This window comes from Zalophus californianus, chromosome 8 (assembly GCF_009762305.2).
Source record: "Zalophus californianus isolate mZalCal1 chromosome 8, mZalCal1.pri.v2, whole genome shotgun sequence".
NCBI lineage: Eukaryota > Metazoa > Chordata > Mammalia > Carnivora > Otariidae > Zalophus > Zalophus californianus.
In genome coordinates this window covers 53,816,926-53,838,025 of record NC_045602.1, presented here as the reverse complement: position 1 = coordinate 53,838,025, position 21,100 = coordinate 53,816,926, and the positions used below count along the sequence as shown (strand labels likewise).

General features: G+C 40.8%; 1 protein-coding gene across 1 annotated transcript in view; it reads left to right on the top strand.

The window, feature by feature from the left end:
• ANTXR1 (ANTXR cell adhesion molecule 1) overlaps positions 1 to 21,100 on the top strand; it is a 216,110-nt gene that overhangs the window by 3,591 nt on the left and 191,419 nt on the right. The gene's annotated exons all lie outside the window — the stretch shown is intronic.

Sequence of the window (21,100 nt, the reverse complement as noted above, 5' to 3'; positions counted from 1 at the left end):
GTTCTACTTTTCCATCTAGCAATTCTATGTCCTAAAGGAAAAATCCAAGATGGTCTCAAACAAGTGGCTATATGTATGTTCCTGGCAGTGCTGTTTATAATAATAAAGCTGAAAATTACCTAAATCTAACAATAGTGGATTTATTAAGTAAAGCATGGTATAGCATAGTATTGAATATGCATATTGTGTGTGCTCATAATCTACCCTTAGGTGAAAATACAAGCACTGATATTATGTACGTTATGATGTTACCTTTGTAAAAAAGCTAAATACATACGTGTATTTCTTGATTTACCTAATATATAATTGTATTTGTCTAGAAGGTAAGATTTTTAATTCTTTTTTTGTGTGTGTTTTTCTGAACTTTCCAAGTTTTCTGTAATGAGCGTATGTTACTTTTCTATTCAACAAAAACAAGTTACTTTGAGTTTTTAAAGAATTGTTTCAAGTGTGAGAAGGGTCTCTAACTAGCATGCTGAGCTCCAAGCACATGATTATAGAGGCTGCTTCTTCTTTTATATTTAATCCTGGAGTAAATTTCTAAATGCATCGTAGGATACTCTGCAGTGCACTGGGGACCCAAACATGCTCCAGGAAAGAAATGATGGGGGTCCCTTTGCAGGCACCTACCTTTACTTTCAGGTGGACTCCTCTGACTTCCTTTAGTTGTCTTACGGCTTGAAGAGAGAGGTATTTTCGTGCTGAATGAAAAAATTGCTAGCCCTTGATGGTGTGCACCCTTCCAGCTTGCGATCTCAATCCAAGCTAATGTGTGTGAATGCCGGACTCAAGAGCTGGGGGATGGGCCAAAACGCAGTGATTGCAAAGAGGCCCGTGGTCGTCCCTAAAGACGTGGTCTTCTGTCCTAGAAAGAACCTTCTCAGACAGTGCTGTCCAGCATCCAACCACAGCAGAGTGGAAGGGAAAAGAATGCTGACTCACTTTTTCCTTGGGCATCTAAGATACTTTGGCTGGCTAGACACTGTCTACAGGCTGAAACTAAGGGATCCCAGGGCACCTTTCTTCTCCCCAGCCCTCAACTCCCTTTTTCTCAGTGAATGGTTCTCTTCTTTTCCATGACATTAAAAGTCAGCTCATTTCAGGTTTTAGCAGGATGCATCTCTGGCCTGGAGAGAACCCAGATTATACATTTGATGGAACGTCGTGTTTTCTCAACCAGGAGCAAGACTTCATAATGATAACCTAGACGACCACAGTAACACAATAGGGCATTATTAGTGGCTTTGGCGACGGGGCTGGTGGACTGGGCTTCACAAGGCTTTATACTGATGGAATTTCATGTTCATTTAAACATGCTTTTCTGGTTACAGTCAGGAAAAGTAGATTGCTGGGAATTCAATCAGGGATTTGAAAAGTCAGATTTGGAAGGCTCTATCCAGAGAAAAACAGGCAAGGAGCAGCTAGTCTCCTTGAAGTCTTCCAGGGGTGCTCTAAGATTAATGCACCCTGTTGACTATAAATGTAGCTTTCCATTCTCCCAGGGCTCCTCTGTCATGATACTATACATTTATGTATCATATAGTGGTCTATTTTGTAGAGAACGATTAGTTACAAAAATGGAAAAAGTGGCTTCTCCACCATGAGTCTTGGGGAAGGGCTGGCTATATTCATGTGTGCCCTAAAGACTTCAAAAATAGATGGTGTCAACAGCAGGATGAGTGGAGGAGACAGTGGGGTAGAGAGGACAGTAAGCACTGAATAGCTTTTTTTTTTTTTTAAAGATTTTTATTTATTTATTGAGAGAGAGAGAGAATGGTAGAGAGAGAGCATGAGAGGGAAGAAGGTCAGAGGGAGAAGCAGACTCCCCGCTGAGCAGGGAGCCCGATGTGGGACTCGATCCTGGAACTCCAGGATCGTGACCTGAGCCGAAGGCAGTCGCCTAACCAACTGAGCCACCCAGGCGTCCAGCACTGAATAGCTTTATTGATAGGACTTTCCAAAGCCACAGTCTGCCACCCAATATATCCTTATATTTGTAAAGGCCCTCCACAGGCTCAGCGTGGGTTCCTTTCCCATTGGAGCCCCAAACTCCTCCCTCTGGTGCTTCCTTTCTGTCCAGCACCAGTTTTCTCTTTCTCTTCTCCCCACACAAGGGGACTTTGCCGCTCACCCAGAATTCCACCCTTAGCACCACAATCAGATGATCCCGGACTGGTGATGATCTGTAGGACCATTGCTATGTGTTACTCTCCAGGGACATGGTCATTAAACAGATGTTTGTAGCATTAGACTGGAAATTTCACCACCGGGTATGGTATCATTTTCCTGAGAAAATACCTCTGCGTTCCCAACTACTGACTTACAAAAGAAATCTTTAGAGTCAGAACTAAAGTCTCCCAACACTTACGCATTCTCACAAGTGCCCCAAAGACAAGCCTGCTTGGTAGCTAAGGCAAGCACTAGTGTCCCTAGTTTACAGATGAGAAAATTGTTAGCCCTCTGTTCAACCCACTGGATTAAGGACCTGCACAAGGACGATGTCTGCTCCTGACTCCCAGCCCTGCTCTTTCCACTCACTGATGCCCTGTGTAGTTGGGTTATAATGAGAAGCACATAACAGTCCAACTAGAGGAACTGGGTGGATTCCAGGAATTAAAAATCCCTGCATCAGGGTTTCAGTAAATGATGGTACATAAGGCAGTCCACATTACTTAATTGAGGAGCTACTTCTCTGCTGTCAGATCAGCTACAGTTGATTGAAAGTTTCAGGGACTCTAACCCCCTGCAGCTGGGGGGTTAACTGATGGTTAGGACTCTAAGGTACATTCAGGATATCTGATGAAGATGTGCTTAAAGGTCCAATAAATTGTTAATTTGTTCAGATTGAATCTGATAGAAAAAGCAACTTCGACTCTGTAGATGTGTTGAAACAGAGGTAGCTTGTTTCCAGGAATACTTAGGAAGAGGGCTTCGAGAAATGAAATTGCACAATTAGCTCTGAATCAGGAAACAAAAGAGTCCATTACAAGATATCTTGAAAATGCTACAATAATAATTCTAAAAGGCATCATTAAAAAAAAAGTTTCTCAGAGGCCAGGAACCTCCCTTTCTTTTTCTTTCCTCCCTCCCTCCCTCCCTCCCTTCCTCCCTCCCTTCCTTCCCTCCTTCCTTCCTTCTTTCCTTCCTTCCTTCCTTTCTTTCTTTTCTTTTCCTTTCTTCCTTCCTTCCTTTTCTCTTTTCTTTCCTTTCTTTCTTTCTTTTCTTTCTTCCTCCCTCCCTCCCTTCCTCCCTCCCTTCCTCCCTTCCTTCCTCCCTCGCTTCCTCCCTCCCTTCCTCCCTTCCTTCCTCCCTCCCTTCCTCCCTCCCTTCCTTCCTTCCTTCCTTTTTTTCTTCTTTTATTCCTTTCTTCCTTCCTTTCTTTCTCTTCTTGTATTGAAATGGATTTTATGGTTGGTTTTAAATGTTTCTCCAGTTAGGTTCCAGGTTTGGAGAGGACTTATTAGACTAGGTAATAGTTGGTAGAACTGCTTACAAATTGGAAGTTTGGCATGTGGGTCAAAAATAAAAATAAATAAGCTCTACGTGTTTTGTTTTGTATTTCTGTCTGGGTCAGCCAAGTAATTACCTCTAGTTTCCTTAGCTATGGAGACCTGGTAAAACTCAGTGTCAAGCTGAGAATAGAATCCAGGAGTGTTGGAGGAACGTGCCCGTCCTAAGATAACCTGTAATTATCTTCAAGTGTTAAAGGGCTCCCAGAGGTCCAGAAACAAACTCTGGCATCCCTTTGCAAGACTTGGCTGTCACATAAATGCAAATGGGATTTGCTTTCTGCTAATTTAGAATGTGTGTCTATTTTTGATGTGTGGCCAAGAGAACTGGATTTTGCCTTTCCCAGGGATCACTCAGCAACAAAAGACACAGTGGATATTTGGACATTTCCTGACATGTTTCCCAGACATGCCAGTTCCATACTGAAAAAAGTAATCAGGTTTCTTCAGTTTGCATAAATACTTTTTCAATTCCAATCACAAATGTGTACTCAGCTAAAGATACGGATAACACAGTGTCAGTTGCAAGCAATGTCCCATTCTGGGAGCTGCAAAGAATATAAAAGAAGAAAGAAGCAGTCCCAGACTATTTGCTTTTTAGGCAGAAGGACATTAGAAGGACTCGAGGCAGCCAAAGCTAAAGACTCCTAGAGGATTTGGGGTAGGGGGCAAGTAAAGTCGATTTTAGATCAACAATAAGGAAAAATAATAAGTAACATTTACTGAGCCCTTGCTACCTGCCAGGCACTGTGGTTAAGCACTTTGCCTGTATTACCCCATTTAGTCTTTACAACCTCGTAAGGTTAGTACAGTCATGATCACCATTTAACACATGAGGAAACTGAGGTTTAGAAAGGTCAGCCAAGGTCACTCTATGTGGTGAAACTCAGCCTCAAACCCAAGCCACTCTGACTCACGAGCTACACACAAAGATGAAAAATACCTAAACATGCAAAAGAACGTTGACTCAATCAGGATAGGTTAAGTTATGCTGTGGTAACAAACAATCCCCCAAATCTCAGTGACTAGAAGCAACAAAGGTCTAAACCTTGGTTTATAATCTCTGCCTACTCTGCATGTCGGATGGGGGTCAGCAGGGGCTCTGCTCACAGTAGTTGTTCTGGGAGCCAAGCTGGTGGAGATATCTTCTTAACACCAGCTTCCACCATCACAGCTGCAAGGGAAGAAAATGCCAGAGGGCCTCTCACTGGTGATGAAATGCTCCAGTAGGAGTTGATACGCATCCTTCCACTGACAACCCCTTGGTCAGAACTAGTCACTTGGCCTCACCCTATGGAAAGAGGGTGAAAAATTCTGTCTTCCCATGTATCTAAAAGGAGAGGAAAGCCAGATATGGGTGGGCATTAGAAACCTTTACTGCAAACCTGTAATTATACACTGCTTTGGCCTGAGTAAGCAAGAAAGGAGTAGTCACTGAGAGAGGGCAAAGATACTTAAGACTGATGGGAAAGGGTTGGTTTTGAGCGAGATCTTGTATTTATTCATCACCTGGGATTGCTGTCCCAGTAATGGGTGTGATAGTTCAAATCCGCCCCATGAAGCAGTGACTGGCTCCTGCTCTTTTCCTCCCTCCCCATTCATCCTACAGCTTAGTGGGCAGAGAATGAAATTAGATTAAATGGAAAGCAGAAATGGAGATTGGACAAGCTCCCCTGCCACCTTTGTATTACATGAATATCTGAAAACTAAGAATCTCTTTTTCCATAGTTTATGGAATATGAGGGAATATGAGAGGCTGGCAAGAGAGAACAGCCCCCGGGACACTGCAGCAGCTGGTCCAGAGGATGCCCGAGTATTGAGGAGGCTGATTCAAAAGCTTGAATCAAACACCAAATGTGTTTCTCAGTGAGGGTGCTGTTGGCATTGTTGGTGGGACATTTTTTCAGTATGGGCAGCACTGTAGGATGCTTAGCATTTCTGATCCTTACCTTGGAAATGCCATTAGCCTTCCTGGCCATTGTGATAACCAAGAAATAAATGCCTCCACATTTATTTCTGAATGCCTTGCTATGAGATGGTACCACCCAGGCTGAGAACCCCTGACTGAAAGACTGCAGGATGGAGTAAGACATGGCAATGATGTTGATTCCTAGCACCCCTGAACTATATCTGAGCATTTTGTCTGGGAGAAATGAGAAGGTTTCAGTGATAAGGGCCAGTGGAAATTGTAGACCTTAGGAATGAATGGGTTCAACCAGTAGTTCTCAACCAAGGAACAAATCAGAATCTGAGGAGGCCGGAGCAAGCATGTCTATCTTGGAAAAGCTTCCCAGGTGATTCTGATGTGGGTCTTTCCCTCCCACAATAAGTGGTAAGATTGAACAGGAAGACAAGGAAAGCTGCCCCGTAATGATGGCCTTTCTCCTCTATGGTGAGGATGTAGCAGAGGCAGCAAGCACCTCAGAAATGGACACCAAGCAGAGCTCTTCAGACAGTGGTAGGAAAGCCCAACCTGACATGGAGAAGACAGAGCGGAGGTCAGCTAGGCCATGCACTGCCCTCTAGTGTTACCAGGCTCTAGCATGTGTGCATACATATCTAAGCCATGATACTTGCTAGGACAGTCCTTTGTCCCCTTTCTGTCAAGACCTCATGCATGAAATGTGGCCCCGGGGCCTTATGGGAATGAACCAAGACTCAAGCACAAGGTTTAAGAGAGCCAACTTCAGAATCAGACATCTCTGGCTTTAAACACCAGCTCAGCCTTTTCACCAAGCTTTGTGACCTTGGTGAAAATTACTTAGCCTCTCTGAACCTCAGTCTTCTAATCAAAAAGATAGGTATTAACATTTTGACCTCACAGAGGTGTTGTAAAGTATTGTAAATAATATTAGATTAAAACCTTTCATGAAGTATTTGGTATGTGAGTACCCAGATGACAGATGGTTATGGTGATGACGCTGGTGGTGGTCCTGGTGGTAGTGGTAAATACCCCAGGAGAAAGGGGGTGTGGTCCCCTAACAAAAGACACCTCTGTAGATTCCGAGCAGAACTGGCTGGTTAGGGGGAGGAAAACACCAATTCAATGCAGAATTTTCAAACTATGCTAAACTTATGGAATTACAAAATGCCCAAGAGGTCCCTGGTTCTCAAAGATTTCACAGCTTAGTGGAAGAGACAAAGGGCTGGGGAAACAGAGTTGGTGAAATTAATTTTGGTTGAGATAAAAGAGCCTTAGGAAGCTTCATATAGGAGGTAGCTTTGGATCTGGGACCTGAACATATAGTAGGATTTTGTCAGGTGACCAAGTTAAAACAAGGACATTTCTAGAAAAGGTGTAATGTACAGGAAAGCAAGGTGACCCACATCCCTTGTGATGTAAGCATGACTGGGAAAGTAACAGGGTAAGAATCTGACAAGAGTGGATTTTTTTTTCGTATCAGCAATAGGTTATGGGATTCAAGTTTTCTACAGACAAAAGTAGCAAGCTTATATATGTGTTTTATCTATATCTCACTTATTCTTGTAGTAGGAATGAGGAGAAGAGTAAATGAAATTGAGAGCTCTTTTGTAGTGAGGAGCTTAGGACCTGATTTGCATGGGATGTGGGAGAGGAAAGCATTGAGAGGGTAAAGAGTAGGTTTCAGAAGGAAAGAGGGCTTGGTGTGGACATGTTCAGTCTGAACACGTAGGACATTTGGGTGGAGATGCTGAGTTGTCATTTGGATTTATACAATGGGACCGAGAATAAAGACTTGGGTGGCGTTAGCCCAAGGGTAGTAGTGGATATGAATAATAAAAAATATCGAGATAATATCAAGATTTTTTAAATGTCAAAAAGAGATGGAGTTTAATGACAAAGTTGGCCAGGGTCCAGCCTTAGAGGAATTGCTAACAGGAATGTCTTTGCCAAAGAAGAAACTCCACTAAATAGTGCCGAGAAGTTGCCAAAACAGTCAGAAGAGAACCAGCAAAGAATTGTACCACTGAGGCAAGGAGAGAGAATTTCAGTGGAGGGATGATCCATTGTTTCTCCCCTAATACCATCTCCCCTTCTATTTCTAGTCTCGGTGAGTGACATCACCATAAACCCAGCCACTTAGACCAAAGATCTGGGAGCCATCTTCTTTCTCATACTGCAAGGCCAGGCGACACCTGCCCCAATGTCTCTCCTGTTATCTTCCCACATGACCCCATTCTCTGCCTTTCAGTGCCTTAGCTCAGGCCCTTCCCATTTCTCAACCAGTTCACTGAAACATTCTCTAAATTGGTCTCCTTACCCACTTTCTTTACCCTTCCCCCCACCTTGTATTCTTGACGGTGGCACCAAATTGATCTTTTTAGAACACAAATCTAATCTTGCCATCTTCCCCAAAACTCTTTTAGGATAAAATCTGAACTCCTTAGCAAGGTATCCAAGAGCCTTATTGCTCAGGCCACTGTGTATTTCCCTAGTTTCATCTCTTCCCGCAGCCCCACAGCCCACACCCTTATAACTGCCAACAAAACTGTACTATGCAGTTCCCTGAACCAACGCATGCACTTTCTTCCCTCATCAGCACTCCCATCTTTACATAGGTGATGCCCTCTTAGCCTTTGAGATGATCATTGGTACTTGGCCCCTCCTATCACTAATTGTGGGCTCCCTCTGGTGCAAAAAAATTAAGAACAATCACCTCTCTACATTACATCTTCATTCAAAATCTCTTCCTTGTTCAGATTCTCTCAACCTCATAACAAATCATATTGCTTGATAAGCAGCAGAGCGGTCAATTATCAAGAGATGGAGAATAATAATCCTTAGTGTTTGTCCTCTGGGGTCTCGTTCAGTGGCCTTATCTGCTTCTCCTCAAACCCTGATGCTCAACCGTATACAGCTCCAATGAATAAATACCTGTAGGAACCCCCTGGAACAGAGCTTTCCCAAAATCTTGGTGCCAAAGGATTCTGATCAGAATCACAGTCATCCCGCTATCACTTCTCACATACAAGATAATGCAAATTTCCATAAACCAAGTTTATGGAAATCACATAGCAAATAAAAGTGAGGCATCCCATAACTGTAACTACACACCAGTCAAAATAATAAAAGGAAATTCAAGATGCCATTGGACAGCCATAATCTAACCACTAATCAATAAATGCATGGCCCAGGACATTACAGGCTTATGCTTCTTGTCCCAGCACAATTATTAATGGCTTCTTATTTTACTCTTGAAAATGTCTGTTTGGATTTTAAATTGTATGGTCATCCTGAGTACTGTCATAAAAGACAATATCAAAGAAACAAAAGAGGAGATGATTAAAGGCCAAACTGCAGAAGCCCCTTGTACATTTTACTCCATTAACATGGTCAACCAATTCAGCACTCCTGATTCCCTTCAAGTGCCCCAGTTTTAAGCCTTTCCTGGTATCCCCACTCCCAAATTCCCATAATAATTTGTGGAAATTTTCTAGTACTTCTCACTATCTTAGCTCCTAACACTAATTGTAATCGTGCATTTCCTGACCCCTCCGTGGGGAGGCAGTGTTGCCTAGGTGTTAAGAGCACAGGTTTAAACACCGGAAAGACTACAAACATAGTGTTTAGACTAAAAGTGTGGACTCTAGGGCCAGACCACCTGTGTTCAAATTCCAATTCTACCACTTAACTAGCTGTGTGTCCTTGAGCAAGTTACTTAACCTCTTTGTGAACTCAGTTTCCTCATTTGTAAAAAAAAAAAGAGAGAGAGAGAGAAAGAGAGAGATAACATTATCACATGAGTGGTTGTGCCCAGAACAGAATCCCATGAGCATGTAGTAAGTGCTCACGAAGTGCTCGCTACTATTACTAAATGGCGATACATGTACAGGGCTCAGCACAATGCCTGCTGCTTAGTAAGTACTTAAGAAATATCAAGTGTTGCAATTATTAGTCTTTATAGATGCAAAAGGACCCACTAGCATTCAAAAGTCAGTTTGTGGAAATAATAAATATTATGTGTCATATTTATGCATATTATAAATACATCCAGCAAGATGAGAACTGAGAAAGGCCATATGCTTGAGCAGAAATAAAGGCATTGGTGACTTTTGGAAGTGCACTGTCAGGGCATCATAAATGATGAAATTAAAATTTAATGAGCTGAGGATCTTAGTGGGAGATGAGAAGAAAAGTTTATGACTTCTGAAAAGGAAGCTGAACATACACAGCACCTCCCCCACTATCATCTACAACTGCCCCACCCCCCCAAAAGAGAAAGTCTTAAGGAGTCATCTGGGAGAAACCTGCATCAGGTCCAAACATGAAGGACATTGACATTGACATGCAGCACACTTCTAAGAAATTCCACTAGAAACAAACCAGATGGACTGAGTTTGAAGGAGGTCAGCCAGGATCTACTTTCCATGCTGTTGCCAAGTTGTAGAAAACATGTAGAGGAAGATTTAGAAAGAGCCCCAAGAACAGTCCCAAATCTGAAAGTGAGTTTGAAGTAAAGAGTGGGACATAAGAGGGATGAGAACCATCTCCTTGGGGCCCTTCTGCATTGTGCAGAAGGAGCTGCACTGGATATTCCGGGGGCAATAAGCCTGATCGCCAGGCATCTTCATGACAATAGTTCTGTCCAGCTTTGTTGAGCCCTCCCCGTAGATGCTGGGCCTCCAGGAAAAAGGCAGAACTCTGTCTTTGATTCTGTGGATACGGTAGGGACTGGGAAAGATGTCAGGTACAATAAAATAGGAACCTGAAGTAGAGACCAGGCCAAAAAACCCTACAAATGGCAAGCTGGAATGGATGCAACCGTGTCCAAAATGCACACACAAACCTTGCAAGGATGATATTCATCTGTGGGAAATGATGAGGATCTATTTCATTCCTTACTCTCCTCTAGGTGATGGAATAATAACATAAGCTTACTTCAGCCATCAAAACCAACTCCCTTCTCCCAGATTGAGTTCTTAGAGAAGTTTATAAGTGTGAGATGACAAAAAAACAAACAAACAAACAAAACCCACAAAAAAAACTATTTGGGAAGCAAATAACAGAGCCAGTTACACCTTCCCACATTCAAGGATGACAAGAGGGCCTATAAAATTTCAGCGACTTAAAGAAGGGATTAAACAAAATTCCCAAGGTGGAAGAAGAACATGTATACAGAAAAAAATTTTAAAGCAGAAGAGGTCAGTTTTAGCATCATATATTTTTTCATTTCAATGATGGTAAATAAAATAAGTTTTTGAAATAGGTAAAATACGGATGAGAAGACAAGGAACCCAGAACAGTTAACAGAATATGGAATAATAGGGAAAGATGTAAAGTCACCTTAGAAGCAGTAAAGAGCAGAACTGACAATGCAGAAAATGAAATAAATGATGAAGTCTTGTTTGAAAAATTCTCCAAATTTGAATAGGGAAATGACTTAAAGTGATGAGAGAGAAGATGATAAATAGTGAATGACAAAAATAGATATCCAATATACCAGATAATTTCAGTTGCTAAAGAGTAGTCTAGAAGAAACATTCAAAGAGTGAATAGAACTTTCCTGATTTAAGAAAAACCTGAAAATGAAGATTGAATAGGCTTATCAAGTAGCAATCAAAATTAATTAGTTAAGTAAAAGGGGTGAATACTGAAGCATTCCTTGTGATCATTTTTAATTTCAAAGACAAAAGAAGAATTTTATGAATGGAAAAGATACAAGTGACCTACAAAGGCTCTACAACATTAAATGGTGGAGAATTTTGATGGATAAATTTATGACCTAAACCGTTATATTTAGCAAAGATGTCACTTACATGTGAAAAAAAATAAAAAAACATTTTCAAGTAGGTATAGATTCTTCTAAAAAGGAGAGTAGGGGTAATTTTCAAGAAATTACCAAAAAAAGTGGATCAGGATTTTTAAAAAAACTTTAAATGTAACAGTTATTAATTAAAGAAAGTGGCAATGACCATTGAAGCCACTGAAGCAAATATATGTCTAATTAGCATCATCAGTAAATTTTCAGATGATAATACATCAACAAACAAGAGCATCCTGTCATGAGAAAGGAACAAGCTGAAAATAAGAAGCTTTTGGAGGGAAAATATGCTATTTCTGACTATGCAAATCCACTGGAAACAATGTCCACCATACTGAATATTGCAGAAAGTAAATTCAGTTCTTCAGAAGACAGTTTAAGAAACTTTTCCCAGAACTCAAGCAGAAAGAATACAGAGATGAAAATGATGAGACAAGAGATAAGTAATATAAACCTAGGAACAGGATATATACACACACACATATACATGGTAAAATATATATACTATACAAAAACGATATACAATATATTTACAATAAAAATTCTAGGGAAAGAAAAGAGAACATTTAGAGGACTTACCAAATACTCAACCTAATTAATTTTTTTGAAGGATTCACCAAGTACACAACCTTAGATAAATTCTTAAAAATATAAGATTAAATAGAAATGTCTGTATTCTTCCAAAAAAGAAAAAAAATAGGTTTCCTTTCCCCCGCAAAAAAAACAGACTCAGATTGACATTAGATTTTTTTCTTTTTAGTCTACAATATTAAATTCTCAAAAAAGCTCAATAATTATAGAGTCCTGAGTGAAATGTGATATTTAAATTCCATAACTAGGCTTTCTTAGACATACAAAAGTTCAAAATGCATGCCATCCACACCCCCTTACTGAAAAAAATCACTTGAAAATATTGACATCGAAATGGAGAATATGTTGGAAATAAAGAACAAGAAAAAGATATGGTATAAAAGAAATAGAAGTAATTGGACCCAGAAAAGTTAATATGAGGCTATACAACAAAACATAAAACTTAAAGAATAGATTTCAAAAGAGAAAGTGAAAACTATAAATTTTTTACAGAGGATAGAAAAAAATTACTCATACTACATTCATATAAAAAAAATGTGGTCTGCTTTTACCTCACAAACTCTTCTTCTTCCTGCCAAGTTTACCTACTGGGTAGTAGGAGGCATGGAAATCCCTAAATTTTGAACCATAGTGATAATAAGAGTCCAATAGTGGTGATTTTTTTAAAAATTCCTTTAGGTGAGATGCTGGATCTTTCCAATTTTGCCCTCCCCCAGTGGAATCTGGACATTTAAGAGGGACCAATTTCCCTTTGTGAGTAGGTCCTTTGGTTTTGGACCAGTTGGTTTTGTGGCAATCTCTATCACAGAACAGAAAATTTCAGTATTATTACTCTTCCAGAAAACAGAAAAAGATGAGAGAGTCTCCCAATTTATTTTAGGAAGCTAGCATGTATCTGATACCAATATCTACTAAAGATGACATGTTCACATGCAAAACTTCTGACCAAATTGAATAAAAACTTTAAATCCAAATCAAATATCCTTAAAATAAAACTCACAGTGTAGTAAAAGCATAATATACCAAGACCAGGTAAAAGTTATCCTAAAAATGCAAGGGTGCTTCAATATTTAGGAACCGTATTAAGATAACCCTCATCTATTCTTGACCGCCAAAGATGAAAACCAAATTATTTTCTCAGCAGAATCTGAAATGACATCTCTCTGAATACTTAAGCATTCAAAAGACAGATAAAGTATGAATAATAATTAATGAGGTTTTACGAGGGCACGTGATTGTTGAGCACTGGGTGTTACATACAACTGACGAATTATCATCCGAAACTAATGATGTACTATATATTGGCTAATTGAATTTAAATAAAAAATAAAATAATTAATGAGGTTGTTTTAATAAATATATTTTGAATCCCATACCCCACAGAGAATAAACTTTCCTTTCAAATACCCATGAAATATTTATTAAGTCACAAAGAATGCCTCCAGATATAGCCCAAGGCACAATTTTTCCAGTCCACATTCTCAGCAATAAATAACAGGAAATGAATAGCGGAAGTACACTAAAACTTCAGCTACCAGGAAAAAAATATATAGATTTTTATATTATCTTGTAATGCGGAAAACTGAAAGAAAGTCACTGTCTAGGACAGAGGTTGGCAAACTATGGCCTGCAGACTGTTTTTGTAAATAAAATTGTGCTGTCGCATCACCACACTTACTTTATTTATGTCCTATCAATGGCTGCTTTTGTGTCACAAGAGCAGATTTAAGTAGTTACCATGGGGACCATCTAGCCCACCCCCCCAGAGCGTAAAATACTTACTGTCTGGCCCTCTATAGAAAGCTTGCTCACCCCTACGCTAAGAAAATATTTGCACCCCGATAGAAAATGGCAAAGGGTATTGATAGCACAGGGTCAGCTGCAGGGGCATGGGATCTATGCAGTCACCCAGGAGCCCACGCTTAACAAAGGTCTGGCACTTAGCTTAATGCGCTGCCGACACCATCTTGAAATTCTTAATAATTTTTGAAAAAGAGGTGCTCCTTTTCATTTTGCACTGGGTTCTGCAAATGATGTGGTTGGTCCTAATTGATACTCAATGTTTTTAAAAACAGAAAACGAACAATAAATTTGAAAAAAAATCTGTGGCTTATAATTAAATACATCCACATGGAAATTATAATGAAGGTCCATTTTCATTTGTAAAACGTACAGATATTTCAGAAAGAGATAATCCCAAGTGTTAGTGAAGGGTAAGGAAAGGAGCACTTCAGATCTTACTGCTGGGACTTGAATAATCAAGTGGGAAGGGAGTTGCCGCGGCCACAGTGTCCTGTGGGCTCACCTTGTTCCAAGCAGGATGCATGACACCTGAGGAACGTTAGACTGAATCCTTAAAACGATCCTTAGGAGATAGCTACTATTATCCCCATTGCATAAAGGAGGAAGCTGACGTGTAAGAAAGCAAAACATCTTGTTCAAATGTCACACTCGTAACTGGAAGAACAGGAGTTTGAACTCACATCAGAGGTTTGAACTTACATGAGCACTCACCAAGTCTGTGCTCATAACTGCTGGTCAGAACAGCCTCAAGAGGAAATTGTTCCACATTTCTGCATAAAGAAATACTGTTATTACAAATATATGTGTCTTGGGGTAGAAAAACCCCTATTTTTACTCTCCTTAGATATATAGAAAATAATTTAAAGCTGCTTTGTTTATCCAAGAAAACCCCTCCTGCTAGGTGCAGGTATGGTGAGGAGAGGAGACCATTTTTTTTCCAAACTGGAAATCTTAACCCAGTGCAAGAATTTAAACATTCAGTAAATTTAAGTTTGAGGTTTTGTCCCTCCCTGCCCCCCACTGCTCTCACTCACATGGCTTAGTGTGCCTGTGCTGTGTACACATGAAAAGGGCCTCTGACTTCCTGGGCAGCCACAGTATTGACCAGACCCTTGTCTGGTCATGGTCACCTAGAGGTCATCCACAGATCACATTGGTGGCTTTGGCTGGTAACCTGGGGGTCTCACGTATCACATCCCATGTCTTAATGTTGGGAAATACCTTTTGGATAGCCAACCAATTTCTGTTTTCTTAACAACTACAGCTTTGTGTTGAATTTGCACCAAACATACCAATAATTGATATCAGATCATATTTTAGGTTTTTCCTGTTGTGCGTGTACTGGAAAAGACAAATTAGCACAGGTTAAAGGAGTATATATTTTGCTATAATATCCTTTTGATCTGCTCCACAAGAAAAAATACAGTTTACATCTACATATATAATATATATATACACATTAGATATAGATATATAATATGTATATATTACTTGCATATAATTGACCAAAACTTTCGCGTAGTATTACTTTGTTACAGCATGCAGTGGATCCTAATATTTCTGTTTCATTTTGTTTTTAATGTTGGCAATATCCCACCAAAATGATTTCCCAAATCACTAATAGGTTGCATTCTACAGCTTGAAAGTCATTGTTTTTACAGCCATCAGTCAGATTGACTAAAGGGAAAATTCCTCACAAGTCATTAGGGTGGGGCTGGGCATCCTGGGCTGGGGTCTCCGCAACACAGACAAGAGCTCCCAAATTCAAAGTGCAGTGCTCAGTGGCTTGGTTTTGGTCTGGACTGGTATCTTAAGAAGTTGGAAGAGAGGCAAGAGTCAAAGTCAAGCTCTTTAAGCAGGAGGGAGTCTTGACTATGGCCCTGGTCAGTAATAGGTGGATAAGGGCTAAGACCTGGGCTGGGTTTAGGGCTCCAGCCAATTCAAGTGCAATGTGAGGTTAGGAGGAATGAGAGCAAGGCCAAGAAAGAAGCTGGAGAGGAGAGCAGAGGGAGGAGGCAAATGAACGCTGGGCCTTTGACGGACAAACTAATTGCTTGTCCCACTTTGTGGCGCCGGAGGCTGCGCACCCTTCCAGGATTAGCTGGGGACCTGGGTGGGTCACTTAGGACATCAGTGACTTCAGCTGGGTGGGGCTAAGGAAAAATGGGACTGACAGTTTTATAATTTCCATCGTTAGAGCAACTCTCTCTTCCAGGATTAAAAGACTCGTGGGTGATGGTTCCAAATAAAGCTCTGTTTTCCTTTTTGTCTTATTCTAACCCATGTGCAAAAGAAGGGGGGACAATTTAAACTCAATTTGGCCCACTCGATTCTTTCTGACTCTGGTTGTGCGTGTGGCTAATGGAAAGAGCCTGTGTTTTCTAAGGAGCTTAACCACAGGGAGGTTTGGAAACTCACATAAGCACAAAAGAATGTATTTCAGAAAACAAATCAGAATGAGACTCAGAGTTCTTATTTTGCTCCTACTCTTTGCATATTAGACCGTTGGAAGTAATTAAGCAGTAATCTGAGGGCGCTGGTAGGTTCTGTGTGAAATCCCTTGCTGGGAACTCACAATGAATGCAAAGTCACAAAAACTTATTGACTTCTGACTATGTTCCAAACACTGGAGATGTCATAGAAAAACAAAAATAAGAAACTTTGGAGCTGCCGCCAGCAGTTACCTTCTTGTGCAGCTAGTAGTGAGGAATGGTGGCTTTGCCATCCCATGATCTGGGCAACCCTTCTCAAAGCCAAGTCAGAAGGTGGTGTGAGAAGGCATCGACCCTGATTTTGAGTAGACCCAGGTATACTGAATAGACCTTCAAGCACAGAACTCTGTAGGACTGTGTTCAAGCAGAATTCCTGGAGGCCAGTTGAATTCCAAATTTTGCTGAGACTTATACCTGTGGGACCAAGGCACAAAATCCCAAGAAGGAGCCTGAAGGAGCTAGATCATGGAAATCTTCAGGGGTTAGAATTGCATTTGAGTTTAGATTTAATTGAGTCAAATATCAGGGACCTTTCACATCTGCTGATTTTCTAGAACATGGGCATTTCAGCTCTCTGACTATAGTTTGCCTAGCAACTGTGTCTTAAAAGCAGTTAAGAAAAAAAAAAAAACATAACAGAGTCCAGTGGAACCTTTCCAAGTCCTACATGTATCTGGACTAAGAAGAAGTTTTTATTTCTGCCTTGGAGCTTTGGTAACAATGGCTGAGTGAGCCATTACTGCCTGAAGACATCAGGACTCCGTAACTGGGATTTTAAGATAATTAACTCTTAAACAGGTTGGCATGATAAATGAGATGGTTTATATATTGTAGGGTGGTGAGAAGCTGGAATTGAATCCACTCTCTGCCACTTCCCCATCCAACACCCTACTTTTTCTGGCTGTGACCGGGAATCCACTTAGGTCTTCAGGGTTGAGAGGAAGCCACTGGTCCAAACATGGACACACCACCCTGGGTCGATTATTCTAGGAGTAGCTACTAGGGCAGATTCCAAACCAGAAGTTCAGTTTATAATGCAAAGTGCAGGCGAGACATGCATGTTTTAATAGAAAGTCCAAATTGAGTCAAAGACCCAACATATCTATCCCTGTGGGAGAAGGACAGATGTTTGAGTGAGGTCACAGTGGATAGTTTCTGAGGCCCTATGGATGACGTATTTAGAGTTCAGGGTTAAGAAGTCTAGCTGTGGCCGGTGGGTGGTATTGAGGCAGGAAGGCAGGACTGTGGCACCCGGCAGGTAAGACTTTTGCTCCTACAGATTTGGGTTAAAGAAATATGAGCAGTAGCCCCAACAAGCTCACCTCCATGCTAAAACCATAAACAACTGACATGGGGCTCTTTCCTTTCCCAAGGTGTAATTTGATCTTGGGGTGGGACAGAGTGTGCATGTGCAGGTTAAGGAGGCTCAGCAATAAGGACTAGAAGGATTCCTATATTCCTCTGCTCCTTTAGTAGGTTAGGCCCCTTGGGATCCCATGGTAATCCAGAGAAGACAAAAACAGTTTGGTTTCCAGAATCTTAGAGGGTTATATTTACCCTCGATGCTTAAGGGAACAGACTATGTACATCTCAAGTGTGTCCCCAAAAGAGTATATTTTGGGAGCACCTGGGTGGCTCAGTGTCAGTTAAGCGTCTGTCTTTGGCTCAGGTCCTGATCTCAGGGTCCTGGGATCAAGTCCCGCATCGGGCTCCCTGCCCAGGAGGGAGCCTGCTTCTCCCTCTCCCTCTGCCTCTGCTCCCCCTGCTTGTGCATGCTCTCTCTCTCTTTCTGACAAATAAATAAATAAAATCTTTTAAAAAAATGGTGTATTTTGGTCAAAGCTTATATAATTGTGTAAAGAATGATCATGTATAAATGTGAAACCACAAACCTCAGCCGTCTCAGGGCAATTACTAGCCGAGTTGGGAGAGGAGGAGCAAGCCTGTCAATTATCTCCTTACCTCCAGGTTTGTCTTAGGGGTATCGTTTTATTTTTTTCTTGAGAAAATGCAGTGCCTGCACATCAGCAAGAAGACCAGATAGATCCAGACTTTTCTTAACACCCGGGGTATTTCTTAGATCTTTCTCTGTACCTAGCATCAACAAATCACATGAATTTCACCAAATTGTGTATATTTTACATGTCAGATAGAAGAATAATGAAAATGAAGTGTTTTATGACAGTGTGATAGTGTGAATTATTATTGAATGACCCTGTTTAAGTAAAGGAATGCAAATTGATTTGTGGTTGTTCAATAAGGCCAATCTTTGAGAACAAAGAAATGGTAACCCGATGATTTACTCCAGACCTCTGCTCCTTAGGCAGATAGCCAAGAATAGCCCCTCAATTCTGGTTCAAGTCCCTGTTTTACCAACACTTTACCTCCTCCCCTGCCAGGACAATTCCCACATTGCAGGACTTCTCTACTAATGAGAAAATCAAACTTGGGATGAAGGAGGTATGGGGATGTCCCTTTAATCATTAAGCATCTTACATTACCCCTCAGATAGTACTTGTGCTGGTCATGTGGACCAAAACACAACATTGCATTTCAGAAGAGGGCACAGATGACCAGTGTTAAAGGAAATCTCCTGATTCCAGCGGATAGGAGTTGTAGAATTCTAGATTGGACTATGGCTCATCAATTATGTGGTGCCTCTTGGTGAGGCACTTATGTAGCATTGGGCCCTCACTAGGACCCCCAGGAGCAGACCATCTACCCCATGGCTGGAGGAAAGCAGCCAGGACCAGTCTTTGGGATTTGAAGTATACAACTGAATCCTGTCCAGGAGGATGGCTGGGATTCTAATGAAAGAGGAATTCCAAAGGTTAAAAGCTCGGGGCTAGTATATGGAATTTTGGTGAGCTCTTGGGAGGCTCCCAGCTGCCATTAGGTTTTATTGTTGATGATTAGGTAGTCCCATTTACCAAGGAGCTGTGCTCTAGAGTCATTGACCCATCTGGGAAGGCTCCTCAGGTTCATGTAGGGTCACAGGAATTGGCTGGAGCTGTCTGAGTACCAAACTCAGAGTGTTTATCCAAACGAGGGCAGAAGAGATGGTGTCCAGCTGACAAAATATCAAGAGGCTTCCTTGAGCAATAGAGACTTCTTCTTTCCATGCTCTTCTTTCCACCGTCGAATAAATGGGTTGATGCTGGAGAGGCAAATATCCTTAAATCCCTCACAGGGGGAACATGAAAAAAAAGTGATTGCAACCCAACATCAGAGGATAGTGACTGAGAGATGTACACGGTGCCCTGAGAGCATGGGGCGGGGGCAGTGAGCCCCATCTATGTTAGTCAAAGGCAAGAGGCAGAGACTGCGTTGAGTCTTGAAGAATGAGTAGAAGTTTACCAGTGTAGACACGGAGTGTCCCAAGTGGCTGGAATATGTATAAAGCCTGAGAGGCCAGAAGAGAAAAGGTCTATTGGAAAAGGTTTATAGTTTTTAAGAGGAAGGATCTCCACCCCCCTCCTCACCCGAATGCCTGGATCCCTTTCCCCATCTGCCCATCTCCTCACGCCCTACTCTGCAGGGCTCTATGCTGCTGCCACAGGAAATTGCTTGTTCTTCCTCAAATGATTGTTTAAATATGTATTTCTGTCTTTACTAGAAGAGTTTGGCGTTTTTCAAATGCTGATTTACTATCCTTTAGGGGATTGCTTGTTCTGATCCTTGGTCTATTTTTCTATTGTTTGCCTTTGTAATATTTACTTGTACCAATTATTTACATATCCTGGACACAAATTTTTTGCCTTTTTTATTTGTTACAGACATCTTCTTTCACTCTTGTCTTTGAACCTGTTTATGGCATCTTTTTTTCATTCAGAATTGTAGATGCTTCAGGTAATCAAAATTATCCTTTTCATTAAAAAAAACCTCCTACTTTCTGTACCTAGCTGAAGAAACCTTCACTAACCTGAGGACATAAAAGTCTCCTTCTATAATTTGCCCAATGGATTTAAAGTTTTGTCTTTCCCATTAGGCTTTAATACATCTAGGATTACTTTTGGTATGAGACAGTGATCTAATTGGCTTTTTTCGATTAGAAATCCATTGCCACAGCATCATTTATTAAAGGGTTAGTTCTCTGTCCTCAGTTTGAATCACCTTTTTCACTGAATTGCAAGACCCCATGTAGATTGAGGTTTGGGTTCTCTATTCTACCTCATTGGCTCCACGGTTATATTATGTATCGTGCATATGGGGTCATTTTATCTGATAAGACAAGTTTTCCAGCTTTATTATTCTTTTTCACAATTGCCTTGATTACTTTTAGACCTTTAATCTTCATTTCATTTTTAAAGTCAGCTTTTGAGTTCTGCAAAACATACTTTCAGAATTTTTCCTAGATTTATTAAAGTTATAGATGAAGTTGGGGAAAGTGAGATAGCCTTATGATACGGAGTTTTCACTGTGTGACTGTAACATGTTGTGTCACTTTTATTCAGGTCAGGCAGACATATCATTTCTGGATGTGGGGCAGAGAGGAGTGAATTCTCCTTATAGAGATGGAATACACTCGAACAGAATGTGAATTCTTGGGATATTGTACCATGAAAAGGAAGGCACAAAATCTATTGCACAGATTCATTTTAAATATTTATAAAGTAATCTGAAACAAAGAAAAAAATAGCAACAAACAACTCTTTCAAAGTTAAAATTAAGGTAAATGAGTGCATAAAAAATAAAAGTAAGCTGAAACCAGTGGAAACTGTACAAAATGTCAGAGAAGGAACAAACTCTTAACCTCAACAACTATTAGAATGACAGGCAGAAATGCAGAGCTCAGCTGACAGGGACCCTCAAGTAAAAGGAAAACAGCATCATAGTTACACAGAAGAAGGGGTTAGAATAGAAAAACCTACTGTGAAGTCACTGCAACAGCTTGAGTATGGGCACTATGGAAAATACTTAGAAGCTGAATTGAAGCAGTAGTAAATGGTATCAGTAAAACGGA